We start from the raw sequence: 12,994 nt of genomic DNA on the forward strand, positions 1-12,994 counted from the left end.
TCCTTCTGGAATGTGCCTATGCAGAGGAAGTCTGGAGAGAAATGCAGTGGTGTCTGTCGAGATTCGTCCTGAGCAGCGCCGTGACACGGGACTCCGTGCTCTACGGCCTGTTCCCCGGGACGCACACCGAGACGAACATCAACTGTGCCTGGAGGATCATCAACTCGGTGAAGGACGCTCTCTGGGTGGTCCGAAACCTGTTGATCTTCCAGCTGAAGGAGTTGACCCCGACTGAGTGTTGCAGATTGGCACATTCCAAGGTCCAGGACTACGTGTTGAGGGACGCGCTGAAGCTTGGGGCAGCTGCCGCCAAGGCGCGGTGGGGAAAGACCACCATGTAACATCTGCCTGCCTAAGAAGAACAGGGGGCCCATGCAGTCATTTGGGCTCCGCTGGCGTCTCAGCTCAATGTAATCGCACCAACCTGTGAATACGAATGATTACCCTGTTTCGATACGGAAAGAAATGGAATGTGTACAGAATGATGACATGTCCAATTGTATAGATTAAATATATATGAATAAAGTATATTTTTGAAATTAAAAAAAATACTCTGTCCAGACTTTACTTGAGGGACCAGCCCTGATTGGTCCAAGCAGTGGAACCATATCTTCAACTACAGTTTGCTTTGCAACTGTCCTGTTTGAGACATGGGTGGCATTAAACCTACACTCCATACTCATCAGGAGGTTGAGAAATGGTGTCATAACTCAAAGTCACATGGGTATTCCATGACCTCCAGTTACCAACCTTGTTTAATTCACTGCCAAATGTTTTCCAGGTATGGTCACCTTAAAGAAGTTCTGATCTTTCAGATTAGCAGCCCTGAAAGGTAGCTGGACTCAAAACCACCAAATATGTGAGAATACTCCAGAATGTACAAGTTGTGGCAGCTGCCAGGTTAGGAGACACACATCTCTTGCAACTGGTAATGGTGATCACAGATCATCTGGACATTAATTGAGTGGTACCCATTTCTGTTAATGAACTCCTCTCATTGCCATGTGTGTACATAGTCAATGGCACTCTGCACTTGGGGAAATCCAGCTACGTTTCCAAATCTAACTGCTCAACTGCAGCACTGACCTAGTCTTTGGGATGCAAAATGAAATTGTGTGAGTTTACACAGATGGTATCATTCACTGTCCTAAGGCATTTGTGGGTGTATGACAGAGAGGTCTCACAAAGATCACCTTTCTCTCCCTGGAAGAGCCAGTCACAGGGAAATTCAGCGCTGCAATGAGCTTCACAGCAACTGAGAGACAATGGCCTCCCACTCCAGCATGCCTCAGGTCCTACTCCAGCATCTGACGCAATTGTGTCACCATGTCCCGTGACACATGGAGCCTGCATTGTCACTGTGTCTTGCTCATACCTAGGATGAAATAGAATCTGGGCTGAAAATCTCTGGGCCTCCTCAGCATTCGATGTATCCTGTGGGGATCAGCAGCTGTGACATTGCCTTGATGGGTATTTCTCATTTTCCATGCCAGCCTACTAATGCTCCTGAGCTTGCCGTTGGTCCTGCTGGTCCTTAGGTAGGCAGGCATAGTGGCCAACATGTCACTACATGCAGGATGCATCATTTTTGGTAGAAAGGACCTAAGTTCGGCACAGTGGAGAGGGTTTTTAGACTGCAGAACAGTCATTGGTGGCATCCCTTCCAGATGAGTGCTGATTGCACTTTACCATATGGGTGACACATGGAAAATATGGTTATGTCTGCAGTGGACATCCACATTCTGCCTCAGCATGTGAAGTAAGAACAACATTGGTACTAATGTGTTAACGCTATAACATTTAAAGCCTGTTAATCCTACTCGAGTTGCAGGTAGATAGGATAGTGAAGAAGGCGTTTGGTATGCTTTCCTTTATTGGTCAGAGTATTGAGTACAGGAGTTGGGAGATTATGTTGCGACTGTACAGGACATTCGTTAGGCCACTGTTGGAATATTGTGTGCAATTCTGGTCTCGTTCCTATCGGAAAGATGTTGTGAAACTTGAAAGGGTTCAGAAAAGATTTACAAGGATGATGCCAGGGTTGGAGGATTTGAGCTATAGGGAGAGGTTGAATAGTTTAGGGCTGTTTTCCCTGGAGCATCGGATGCTGAGGGGTACCTTATAGAGGTTTACAAAATCATGAGAGGTATGGATAGGATAAAAGACAAAGTCTTTTCCCTGGGGTGGGGGAGTCCAGAACTAGAGGGCATAGGTTTAGGGTGAGAGGGGAAAGATATAAAAGAGACCTAAAGGCAATTTTTTCACACAAAGAATGGTACGTGGATAGAATGAGCTGCTAGAGGAAGTGGTGGAGGCTGGTACAAATGCAACATTGAAAAGGCATCTGGATGGGTATATGAATAGGATGGGTTTAGAGGGATATGGACCAGGTGCTGGGAGGTGGGATATCTGGTCGGCATGGAGGAATTGGACCGAAGGGTCTGTTTCCGTGCTGTACATCCTTATGACTCTGTGACATTACTGTACTTGCTTTTGAGTTAAAATTTTATAAATGTGCTATATGTGTGTAAGTCTACTTGTTATATTTTTAAAGTTATTGTAAAGAAACCTTCAATGTGAAGCTTCCAACAAACAGGAAAGTGTGGTGAAATCCCTTTTTATGGCAATCATACACTTGCTTCCTTCATCAAATAGATCGATTTTGCCTTGGACAGTGTTGAGCTTCTTGAGTGTTGTATAAGAGATTCCTGATGAAGGGCTTTTGCCCGATACGTCGATTTTCCTGCTCCTCGGATGCTGCCTGAATCTGGTTTCCAGCATCTGGAGTCCTTGTTTTTACCTAGCTGAGTGTTGTATAAGCAATGCTTATCCAGAAAAGTGAGGAGTATTTAGTCACATTTGTCTCTTGCAGATGGCAAATAGGCATTAGGAAGTCAGTATGTTAAATACTTACCACAGATTTTCTAACTTCTAACCTGCAGTTGTAATCATTGGCTGGACCAGTTCAGTTTCTGTTCAATGGTGAGCCCTAGGATGTTGATGATGGGGAATTCAGAGATCATTGAATATCAAACAAAAAATATTTAGATTGTCTCTTGATGGGAATGGTTATTGTGTGAATAAATGTTACTTGCCACTTACCAGCCTACACATGAATGTTGCCTGGGTCGTGCTGAATGTAGGCACGGACAGTTTTATTACCTTCAGAAATGTGAATAAAGCTGGACAATGTGCAATTATCAGTGAACATCGCCTTTTCTGAACTTGTGGTGGAAGGGAGGTTTCGATGACTCATGATTATAGATGAAGCAAGGTGTTAGGCCCAGGACACTAAACCGACAAACATTTGCTGTAATGTTCTGGGGCTGAAATTACTGACTTCCACCTACTATAAACATCCTCTTTTGTCCGAGCTATAACCAGTGGAGAGTTTTTTCTTATTCTCAATAATCTGATTTTATTTAGGCTCCTTCACAGAATCACAAAATTATTACAGCTTAGAAGAAAGTCACTTGGTTCATCATAGCCATATCAGCTCTCCGACTGGCATTAAATGAAATGTTAATTCTCCTGCCTTCTCCATCAAACCCTGCACATTTAAAATTTTTTGATAACAATCCAGTTCCCTTTTGAATGCCTTGATTGAAGTTTCCTTGATCACACTGTCAAGCCTTAACCATTCCAGGCCCTAATCATCGTTCACATTTCAGACCCGAATCATTTCTGTATGAAGAGCTTTCTCTCATTTGGTTTCAACTTCTTTTGCCAACTAATTTAAATCTGTGACCTCTTGTTCTTGATGCTTTCATGAATGAGTAGTGTTACTGACTAATAATTCAGAAGCCTAGCCTAATACCCTGGAGTTATGGTTCAGATTTCACCATGGCAGCTGGTGGAATTTAAATTCAAAGAATAAAATCTAGAATTTAAAGCTTCTGAGAAATTTCTCTCTTTTGTCATCCAGGAAGCTAGCTTTGTTTGTGCTACCCTTCTCTTCTAAGGGAATATATCTTGACTGTACACATAGTTTTTTGTTGGACGGTAATCCACTGTTCATCTTCCACTCTTCACTGCCAAACTTTGGCTTCATTTTTTTTAAGTTGAAACTTTATTGCTGGAACAGCACAGCAGGTCAGGCAGCATCCAGGGAACAGGAGATTCGACGTTTCGGGCACAGGCCCTTCTTCAGGAATTCCTGAAGAAGGGCCTGTGCCCGAAACGTCGAATCTCCTGTTCCCTGGATGCTGCCTGACCTGCTGTGCTGTTCCAGCAATAAAGTTTCAACTTTGATCTCCAGCATCTGCAGACCTCACTTTCTCCTCTTCATTTTTTTTAAACCGAGGTTCAGTCTTAGCCTACTGAAGATAGTTTCCCCCAGTTTATTAATCTGCAGTCACCTAAACCTCATGATTCAATGGCCACTGTCCCTTAATTATTCTCTAACTGATACTTTCTCACTTCATTACAAAGAACTAAACCTAGCAATGCCTCTTTTCTCATTGGAATGGAAACATATTGCTGAAAAAAAAATCCCTGAACGAACACGAGGGACTCTTTTCCCTCTCTGCCTTTTAAACTATTTTTTCAGTCTATATTTGGAAAATTAAAGACCCCATTGTGGGTGGTAGCATGTAGGTATCTGAGCAGCTTGGGCTTTGGAGAGATGTGTGGTAGAATTGGACAAGTAATTGATGAAGCCCATTTGGACTTCGGCAGCATTGCGCACCATCTTTTATGCTTTTCACAAGTGGTATGGTGAGTTTCTTACTAGGCAACAGCAAGTTACCAATTGAGAAGGATTGTTGCTTGTTTTTTAATGGCCTAACTCACCTCATTAATAGAGTCATAGAGATGTACAGCATGGAAACAGACCCTTTGGTCCAACCCGTCCATGCCGACCAGATATCCCAACCCAATCTAGTCCCACCTGCCAGCACCTGTCCCATATCCCTCCAAACCCTTCCTATTCATATACCCATTCAAATGCCTTCTAAATGTTGCAATTGTACCAGCCTCCACCACTTCCTCTGGCAGCTCATTCCATACACATACCAACCTCTGTGTGAAAAGGTTCCCCCTTAGGTCTCTTTAATATCTTTCCCCTCTCACCCTAAACCTATGCCCTCTAGTTCTGGTCTCCCCAACCTCTCATAATTTTGTAAACCTCTATAAGGTCACCCCTCAACCTTCGACGCTCCAGGGAAAACAGCCCCAGCCTGTTCAGCCTCTCTTTATAGCTCAAATCCTCCAACCTTGGCAACATCCTTGTAAATCCTTTCTGAACCCTTTCAAGTTTCACAACATCTTTCTGATAGGAAGGAGACCAGAATATACCAAGCGCCTTCTTCACTATCCTATCTACTTGCGACTCCACTTTCAAGGAGCAATGAACTTGCAGTCCAAGGTCTCTGTTCAGCAACACTCCCTAGGACCTTACCATTAAGTGTATAAGTCCTGCTAAGATTTGCTTTCCCAAAATGCAGCGCCTCGCATTTATCTGAATTAAACTCCATCTGTCACTTTCCAGCCCATTGGCCCATCTGGTCAAGATCCTGTTGTAATTTGAGGTAACTTTCTTCGCTGTCCACTACACCCCCAATTTTGGTGTCATCTGCAATCTTACTATCTGTACCTCTCATGCTCACATCCAAATCATTTATGTATATGACAAAATATAGAGGACCCAGCACCGATCCTTGTGGCACTCCACTAACAGGCCTCCAGTCTGAAAAGCAACCCTCCACCAGCATCCTCTGCCTTCTACTTTTGAGCCAGTTCTGTATCCTATACAGCCTTCCATCTTACCAAACTCACCAAACAACCTAGAAGTCGAGAAAATTCCACAGGGAAATCAGAGTGGTTACATGGTGAATTCAGCGTGCCACTTCTTAAAAGATATTAATTCATGGGATGGTGGGCATCACTGACTGGGCTAGCATTTATTGACCATCCCTAGCTGCCCTTGAGATGATGGTAAGCTGCCTTCTTGAACTGCTGAAATTCATTTGCTATAGCTACACTAATAATGCTGTCAGAGAGGTAGTTCCAGGGTTTTGACACAGTAACAGTGAAGTAAGGTTGCTATATTTCCAAGTTAAAATGGTGTGTGGCTTGGAGGGGAAATTGAAGGTGGCAGTGTTCCCATATATCTGCTGCTCTTGTCCTTCTTGATACTAGTGGTTTTGAATTTGGAAGGTATTATCTCAAAAGCCTTGCAGAATTTCTGCAGTGCACCATGTAGATCGGACCTTTGATGGTGGAGGGAACGATGATGTATGGATATATTGCCAATCAAGCAGACTTTAAAATTCTGGATGGTGTCAAGGTTCTTGACTGTTGTTGGAGCTGCATCCATTCATGCAAGTGGGGATTATTCCATCACATGCTTGATTTGTGCCGTGTAGATGGTTGTCAGGCTTTGGGGAGTCAGGAGATGACTTACCCCTGCACAATTCCTGGTACTTGAGTGGTGCAAATGCTACTTGACATTTATTAGTCGAAACCTGGACATTTACAGTCTTGCGGGATTTGGACATGGACTGCTTCAGTGTTTGAGGAGTCACAAATGGCGTATTGTACAGTCATCAGTGATCATCCCCTTCCGACCTTATGTGTAGGGAAAGTCATTGCTGAAACAGGTGCAGATGGTTGGGTCTTGGACACTATCCTGAGGAACTCCTGCAGAGTTAAACTGAACTTGAGTTGCACTCATTGGCCTCCAACAACCACATCATATTAGTTTCTGTCAGGTATGACTCCGACCAGCTGGAGATCACAGTGGGTCAGACAACATGAATCTTCATCAGATCGTTCTAGACTCGAAATTTTATCTTGGTGTCCGCCCATGGATGCTGTCTGATCCACTATGATCTCCATAAGACATAGGAGCAGAAATAAGCTAGTTGGCCAATTGAATCTGCTCCACCATTCAATCATGGCTAATATGATTCTCAAGCGCACTCTCCCACTTTCTGCCCATAACCTTTGATCCCCTTGACAATCAAGAACCTATCTCTGTCTTAAATATACTCAATGACCTGGCCTCCACAGCCTTCTGTGGCAATGAATTCCATAGATTCACTACACTCTGACTGAAGAAGTTTCTCCTCACCTCCATTCTAAAAGGTCTTCCCTTCACTCTAAGGCTATATCCTTGGGTCCTAGTCTCTCCTACTAATAGAAACATCTTCCCAATATCCACTCTGTCCAGGCCATTTAGTACTCTCTAAGTTTCACTTAGATCTCCCCTCAACCTTTTAAACTCCATCGAGTATAGATTCAGAGTCCTCAAACCTTCCTCATTATGGTAAGCATTTCATTCCTGGGATCACTTTCGTGAACCTTCCATGGTCCTGCTCCAGGGCCAGTACATCCTTCCTAAGGCCCAGAATTGCTCATAATACTCTCAATGTGGTCTGACCAGAGCCTTAAAAACCCTCAGAAGTCCTTCCCTGCTTTTATATTCCAGTCCTCTCGAAATAAATGCCAACATTATATTTGCCTTCCTAACTACCAACTCAAACTGCAAGTTGACCTTAAGAGAATCCTGGATTAGCACTCCCAAGTTCCTTTGCACTTCAGACTTCTGAATTTTCTCCCCATATTGTATTCTATCTGCCACTTCTTTGCCTACTTGCCCAACCTGTCTAATTCCTTCTGTAGCCTCCCTCCCCTCCCCCCCCCAATACCTGTCGCTCCACCTACCTTTGTATCATTTGCAAACATAGCCAGAATGTCTTCAGTTCCTTCATCTATATCATTAATGTATAAAGCGAAATGTTGTGGTCCCAACATTGACATTTACGGAACACCACAAATCACCAGCTGCCATCCTGAGAAGGGCTCTTTTATCATTACTCTCTGTTTTCTGGCATACAGCCAATCTTGTATCCATCTTGCCTCTAACACTATGGGCTATTGTCTGACTCAACAGCCTCCTGTGCAGCACCCTGTGAAAAGCCTTCTGGAAGTCCGGATAGATAACGTCGATTGGCTCTCCTTGGTCTAATCTGCTCATTGCCTCCTCAAAGAATTATAACAGATTTATCAGGCATAACCTTCTCTTGATGAAACCATGCTGACTTTGCATTATTTTATCGTGCACTTCCAAGTATTCAGAAATCTCATCCTTCACAATGGACTCCAAGATCTTACCAACAACCATGTCAGGCTAATTGACCTGTAAGTTCTTGTCTTTTACCTTCCTCCCCTCTTAAACAGATGGTTAACATGAGTGATTTTCCAGTCCTCTGGATCCTCCTGGACTCCAGCGATTCCGGAAAGGTCATCACTAATGCCTCCACTATCTCTTCACCTGTCTCCTTCAGAACGCTGTGGTGTAGTCCATCTTGTCCTGGTAATTTATCCACCTTCAGACGTTTCAGTTTTTCTAGCACCTTCTCCTAAATGATGGCCACCATACCCACCTCTACCCCTTGACGCCCTTGAATTTTTGAGATGTTACTTGTGTCTTTCACCATGAAGACTGACACAAACTACTTGTTTAGTTCCTCTTGTGCCTCATTACTACTTCTCTAGCATCATTTTCCAGCGGTCCAATGTCCACTTTTGTCTCTCTTTTGCCTTTTATATATCTAAAGAAACTCTTCCAAGCTTTTTTACATTACCGGCTAGCTTCCCCTCAACCTTCTCCCCCCTTATTTCTTTTTTATTTGTCATCTGTTGGTCTTTGTAGACTTCCCAATCCTCTGGTTTTCCAAAGCCCTTCATCGCATTATGCTTTCTTTTTTGCTTTTATGCTGCTCCTGATTTCCTTTGTTAGTCATGGTTGCCTTCCTTCCTTTAGTATGCTTCTTTCTCCTAGGGATGAAGTTTTGCTGTGTCTCCTAAATTACGCCAGAAACTCCTGCTATTGTTGTTCCATTGTCTTTCCTGCTAGGCTCCTCTCCCAGTCAATTCTGGTCATCTCCTCCCTCATCCATCTGCTGTTGCCTTTATTCAACTGTAAATCTCCAACATTTGTTGTTTTCAGTACAGATTCCAGCATCTGCAGTAATTTGCTCCTCCTATGACCCCAACCAGCAATGTATTTTCCCCCGAATTTGCGTTGACTTCAGTTTATTGAGGGCTCTTTGATGCCTCACTGGCAAGTGATTGCTGGGCCTCTTGCTGAAATATGTGTATCATCAATAGTCACAGGTGAGATATTGGTAGACTGGAGGTTGGCTAACATGGTGCCACTATTTAAGAAAGATGGTAAGGACAAGCCAGGGAACTATAGACTGGTGACGTTGGTGATGGGCAAGTTGTTGGAGGGAATCCAGAGGGACAGGATGTATATGTATTTGGAAAAGCAAGAACTGATTAAGGATAGTCAACATGGCTTTGTGCGTGGGAAGTCATGTCTCACAAACTTGAATGAGTTTTTTGAAGAAGTAACAAAGAGGATTGATGAGTGCAGAGCGGTAGACGTGATCTATATGGACTTCAGTAAGGCGTTCGACAAGGTTCCCCATGGGAGACCGGTTAGCAAGGTTAGATCTCATAGAATACAGAGAGAACTAGCCATTTAGATACAGAACTAGCTCGAAGGTAGAAGACAGAGGGTGGTGGTGGAGGGTTGTTTTCCAAAATGTAGTGTCTCAGATTTATCTAAGCTAAACTCCATCTGCCACTCCTCAGCCCCTTGCCCCATCTGACCAAGATCCCTTTGTACCCTGAGGTAATCTCCTTCGCTGTCCACCGCACCTCCAATTTGGGTGTCATCTGCAAATTTACTAACTATACCTGAGCTGAAAATGTGTTGCTGGAAAAGCGCAGCAGGTCAGGCAGCATCCAGGGAACAGGAGAATCGACGTTTCGGACATAAGCCCTTCTCCAGCATCTGCAGTCCTCACTTTCTCCTACTAACTATACCTCCAATGTAAAGTTAAAAAGGCATCTGGTATATGGATACTGTGGAGGGCCATGGGCCAAGTGCTGTGAAATGGGACTGGATTAGGTTAGGATATCTGGTCGGCATGGATGAGTTGGACCGAAGGGTCTATTTCCATGCTGCACATCTTTGTGACTCTATGACTGGTGACAACACCTCCTCCACAATAATCCTCATCACTATTGGCCAGAGCATTGAGTATAGGAGTTGAGAGGTCCTGTTGCGGGTATACCGGACATTGGCTAGGCCACTTTAGGAATACTATGCGCAATTCTGATCTCTCTCCTATAGGAAGGATGTTGTGAAACTTCAAAGGGTTCAGAAAAGATTTACAAGGATGTTGTCAGGGTTGGAGGGTTTGACTGTGTGGCCAAATTTAGCTCTAACTCTGAGAAAATTTATAGTCTTAAATGTTGTCGTTAAACATTTAGAGTAAAATGTAACTTTGAATTATAGAACACATTTTCTGCACATTAGAAAAAAAGTATGGCAAGGAAGGACAAGATAATTAAGAACATTTGCCTTAACATCAGTGAATTTGTACAAACAGGAGACCAAATTATAACATTCATGACTGTTCCTTTCTGAAATAAATAAAATGTTTAATTCTGACCTCGGAACGAAATTCGGTATCAATTAACTTCATAGATAGAAAATTACAGCACAGAACAGGCCCTTTGGCCCACGATGTTGTGCTGAGGATTAATCCTAATGTAAAATAAAATAACTTAACCTACGCACCCCTCAATTCACTGCTATCCACGTGCATATCCAGCAGTTGCTTAAATGTCCCTAATGACTCTGCTTCCACCACCACCGCTGGCAACGCATTCCATGCATTCACAACTTTCTGCATCAAGAACCTACCCCTGACGTCCCCTTTCTCCTAACATCTTAAAACTATGACCCCTCGTGCCAGTCAGTCCTGCCCTGGGGAAAAGTCTCTGGCTATTGACTCTATCCATGCCTCTCATTACCTTGTAAAACTCAATCAGGTCACCTCTCTTCTTCCTTCTCTCCAGAAAGAAACGTCCGAGCTTAGTCAACCTCTCTTCTTAAGGCAAGCCCTCCAGTCCAGGCACCATCCTGGTAAACCTTCTTTGTACCCTCTGCAAAGCATCTGTATCTTTCCTATTGTAGGGCGACCAGAACTGGACACAATATTCCAAGTGTGGTCTCACCATGGACTTGTAGAGCTGTAGCAAAACCTCCTGATTCTTGAACCCAATCCCCCATTAATGAAAGCCAAAACATCATATGTTTTCTTAACAACCCTATCCACTTGGGTGGCAACTTTGAGGGATCTATGTACTTGAACACCAAGATCCCAATGTTCCTCCACACTGCCAAGAATCCTGTCGTTAATCCTATATTCAGCATTTGAGATCGACCTTTCAAAATGCATCAATCTGCATTTATCCAGGTTAAACTCCAACTGCCATTTCTCAGCTCAGCCTGCATCCTGTCTATGTCGCGCTGCAGCCTGCAATAGCCCTCGATATTATCATGGCACCTCCAACCTTTGTGTTATCTGCAAATTTACTAACCCACCCCTCAAACTCCTCATCCAAGTCATTTATAGAAACTACAAAGAGCAGAGGCCCAAGAACAGGGCCCTGCCACTCAACACTGACCTCCAGGCAGAATACTTTCCATCTAAAACTACTCTCTGCCTTCTGTCAGTCAACCAATTCTGAATCCAGACAGCCAAATCTCCCTGTATCCCATACCTCCTGACTTTATGAATGAGCCTACCATGGGGAACCTTATCAAATGCCTTGCTGAAGCCCATATACACCAAATCCACTGCTCAACCTTCGTCTACTTGTCTTGTCTCAAAGAACTCAATAATATTTGTGAGGCATGACCTGCCCTGCAAAAAGCTATGCTGACTGCTTATAATCATGCTATGCTTTTCCAAACAGTCATAAATCCTATCCCTCAGAATTCTTTCCAAAACCTTGCTGACCACAGACGTAAGACTGACTGGTTTATAATTGCCAGGGATTTCCCTATTACCCTTCTTGAAAAGAGGAACAACATTCGCCCCCTTCCAATCCTCTGGTACGACTCCCGTGGATAGTAAGGAAGTAAACATCTTAACCAGCGGCTTAGAAACCTCCTTTCTTGCTTCCTGGAGCAACCTAGGATAAATCTGGTCTGGCCCTGGGGACTTATCAGTCTTAATGTTTGCCAAAATTTCCAACACATCAACTTCATTAATCTTGATCTTTTCAAGTCTCCATCCCAGCTCCTCAAATTTCTCATTCACAACAGGATCTCTTTCCTCAGTGAAAACTGAAGCAAAAATCTCATTTAGGCCTTCTCCGATCTGCTCAGACTCCACACACAAGTTCCCTACGCTACTCCTGATCGGGCCTACTTTCTCCCTGATCATTCTCTTATTCCTCACATGTGAGTAAAATGCCTTTGGGTTCTCCCTAATCCTTCCTGCCAAGCCTTTTTCATGCCCCCTCCTGGCTTTCCTCAGTCCAGTTCTGAGGTCCATTTTAGCAAGCTTGTAATCCTCTAAAGATGTGCTGGATCCTTGCTTCCTCCACCTTACGTAACTGCTTTCTTCCTTTTGATGAGAAGCTCCTCTGTTCTCGTCATCCAAGACTCCTTAATCTTACCCCTTCTTACTTGTCTCAGAGGAACAAATTCGTGCATCACTTGCAACAACTGCTCCTTAAACAGTTTCCACGTCTGCTGTGCCATTTCTGTGGAACAATTGCTCCCAGTCTGTACTTCCTAACTCCTAGGTAAAAATAATGACCACAGTTGCTGGAAACCAGATTCTGGATCAGTGGTGCTGGAAGAGCATAGCAATTAAGGCAGCATCCGATGAGCAGCAAAATCGACGTTTCGGGCAAAAGCCCTTCATCAGGAATAAAGGCAGAGAGCCTGAAGCATGGAGAGATAAGCTAGAGGAGGGTGGGGGTGGGGAGAAAGTAGCATAGAGTACAATAGGTGAGAGGGGGAGGAGATGAAAGTGATAAGTCAGGGAGGAGAGGGTGGAGTGGATAGGTGGAAAGGATCTAGGCAGGTTGGACAAGTCCGGACAGGTCAAGCGGACAGTGTGGAGCTGGAAGTTTGAAACTAGGATGAGGTGGGGGAAGGGGAAATGAGGAAGCTGTT

This window comes from Chiloscyllium plagiosum, chromosome 3, assembly GCF_004010195.1.
Source record: "Chiloscyllium plagiosum isolate BGI_BamShark_2017 chromosome 3, ASM401019v2, whole genome shotgun sequence".
NCBI lineage: Eukaryota > Metazoa > Chordata > Chondrichthyes > Orectolobiformes > Hemiscylliidae > Chiloscyllium > Chiloscyllium plagiosum.